At 44.9% G+C, this 3058-nt stretch overlaps 1 protein-coding gene across 5 annotated transcripts in view; it reads right to left on the reverse strand.

Moving 5' to 3' along the window:
* The window catches only part of Aasdh (aminoadipate-semialdehyde dehydrogenase), a 34098-nt gene that overhangs the window by 19851 nt on the left and 11189 nt on the right, over positions 1-3058 (reverse strand). The window lies entirely within an intron of this gene.

The following is a 3058-nucleotide window of genomic DNA, read 5'->3' on the forward strand; positions in this document are numbered from 1 at the left end:
GCTCACAACCACCCATAATGAGATCTGACTCCCTCTTCTGGTGTGTCTGAAGACAGCTACAGTGTATTACGCGGGAGCGAGCAGAGCCAGAGACAATAGGGCCAGAGAGAGCAGGGCTGGCAGAGGTCCTGAGTTCAATTCCCAGCAGCCACACACGTGATGGCTCACGGCCATCTGTATAGCTACAGTGTACTCATACACATTAAATGAAAATAAAAAAAAAATAGATAAGTGTAAAAGAAGAAGGGAGAGAGGAGGAAGAAGAGGAGGAGAAGGAGGAAGAGGAGTAGGAGAAAAAGGGGGAGGAGGAAGAGGAGGAGGATGATGATGAGGAGGAGGAGGAGGAGGAGGAGGAGGCGGCGGCGGCAGCACCAGCAGTGCCATCATGGAGAAGAAAAGTTTTAATGATTCAGACTTCATTCTTTATATTATCCAAAATGGCACTGTTGCTACTGGAAACTACTTTTAAAAGGTGGGGCTGAAAGCCTTTTAGTTGGATATGGTGGTGGACTACTATAATCCCAGCACTTGGGAGGCAGGCGGATCTCCGTGGGTTTGAGGCTAGCCTGGTGTACACAGTGAGTTCCAGCCAGGACATCCATGGCTATATAATAAGACCTTGTCTCAACTTAAAACTAAACAAATAATACCTTTTTTTTATTTTTGCCACAAGTTTTATCATCTGTGACCACTTTCTGATATGTCAGATTACACAGAAGGAACTACAACACCCAGAATTCTCTTTCTACTATGCTTTCATTTTGTTTCTTGTTTGATTTTATTCTGGTTTTTCTTTCATTTTTTTAGAGACAATGTCTTACTATGCAGCTCTGGCTGGCCTGGTACTCACTATATTGTCCAGACTTTCCTCAAACTCAGAGCAATCCTCCTGTTTCAGCCTTCCAATAGCTAGGATTTCAGGTTTGCACCATCAGTTTTATATGGGCTTTCTTTAGAAGGAAGTTAGAGAGTTGAAGGTCGGTAGTTGCCATTTGGTAAAGCACATCACTCTCTATCAGTTATTTGGTCGAACATTCCAGTCTGCAACAGCTGAGTTTATCAATCCTGAGCTGGCTGGATTTCTTCCTTAATAAAAAGCCAAACAAGGCTGGAGAGATGGCTTAGTGGTCCAGAGCAAGCTGCTGCTCCCAGCACCTACTGAGAGGTCAGGCGGTTTAGTCTAGCTAACTCCAGCTCAAGAGGGAATTGAAGTCTCTGGCCTCTGCGTGCACATAACATACTCACAAGTAGATACACACATATACACATAATTAAAAACAAATTAAAGCTGAGTGGTGGTGGCACATGCTTTTAATCCCAGCACTTGGGAGGCAGAGGCAGGCAGATTTTTTTTTTTTTTTTTTGGTTTTTTTTTCGAGACAGGGTTTCTCTGTGTAGCCTTGGCTGTCCTGGAACTCACTCTGTAGACCAGGCTGGCCTCGAACTCAGAAATCCTCCTGCCTCTGCCTCCCAAGTGCTGGGATTAAAGGCGTGCGCCACCACCGCCCGGCTGGGAGGCGGATTTTTGAGTTTAGGCCAGCCTGGTCTACAGAGTGAGTTCCAGGACAGCCAGAGCTACACAGATAAACCCTGTCTTGAAAAAAAACAAAAACAAAGAACGGGCTGGTGAGGTGGCTCAGTGGTTAAGAGCACCAACTCCTCTTCCAAAGGTCCTGAGTTCAAGTCCCAGCAACCACATGGTGGCTCACAACCATCTGTAGTGGGATCTGACTCCCTTTCCTGGAGTGTCTGAAGACAGCTACAGTGTACTTACATACAATAAATAAACAAGTCTTTAAAAAAAAAAACAAATTAAAATAAAATATTTTTTAAAACTTTGCAGCAGCAGCTGCTGAATCTGCAGCTAATTTCCACCCCCAGCTGACTGTGTTCTCACTGTGCTGATGTCTTTGGGGTTGCAGCCTGCTGCTGATTGTCTCCTCGATGCCTACCTATGGCCTCTCTACTTTCTCAGTCACACTGTGTGTGTGAGTCAGTCCCTCTTACAATCCACTCTTACATCCTGGTTTCCTTTCAGTAGACTTTCTTCTATTGGATTGATTTTTCATTTTTATTTCTTAAGAGAGAGAGAGAGACAGAGAGACACAGAGAGAGAGAGAGACAGAGAGAGACAGAGAGAAAAAGGGAGAGAGAGAACAGAAAATGGCATGGGATTCCTCTGAGCTGGAGTTATAGACATGTCTTGGATGCCCAGCTTGTGACATGGGTCTTAGAATTCCAACTTCAGTCAGCATGAACTTGCAGGAAGCACCTTTAACCCCTGTGCCACCGCTCCACCTGTCATTTGTATGTTTTGAGACAAGGCCTTCCAATGTATCCCAGGCTGGACAGGAAGTCTTAACCCTCCTGAATGCTTAGATACAAGTCAGGCGTGCTCACTGATCTTACTGCAGACCCAGTCTTTCCTTTTTCTATCATTTGGAATTTTCTCTTGCATGAGAACAAAGAGCAGCAAGAGAGTTTAAGTTAGGATATCAGGGCATGGATTTGTTTAGTCTACACTACTGCTTTTAAACTGAACACACAAATCATTCCCTAAGAAAACTCTCAAGTTAAAAACATCTTTAAGCTGGGCGGTGGTGGTGCACGCCTTTAATCCCAGCACTTGGGAGGCAGAGGCAGGTGGATTTCTGAGTTCGAGGCCAGCCTGGTCTACAAAGTGAGTTCCAGGACAGCCAGGGCTATAGAGAGAAACCCTGTCTCAAAAAACCAAAAAAAAAAAAAAAAATCAGGGCTGGAGAGATAGCTCAGTGGATAAGAGCTCTCGCTGCTCTTCTGGAGGACCCTGGTTCAATTGCCAGCACCCCCATGGCAGCTTGCAACTCTCTCAACTCCAGTTCCAGTGGATCTGATACCCTATCACAGACATATACGAAGATAAACAATAAAGCACATAAAAACAAATAAATCATCTTTTTAAAAAGCTTAAGGGGCTGGTGAGATGGCTCAGCGGTTAAGAGCACTGACTCTTCTTCCGAAGGTCCTGAGTTCAAATCCCAACAACCACATGGTGGCTCACAACCATCCGTAATGAGAT

Source organism: Mastomys coucha, unplaced genomic scaffold (assembly GCF_008632895.1).
Source record: "Mastomys coucha isolate ucsf_1 unplaced genomic scaffold, UCSF_Mcou_1 pScaffold22, whole genome shotgun sequence".
NCBI classification, from domain to species: domain Eukaryota; kingdom Metazoa; phylum Chordata; class Mammalia; order Rodentia; family Muridae; genus Mastomys; species Mastomys coucha.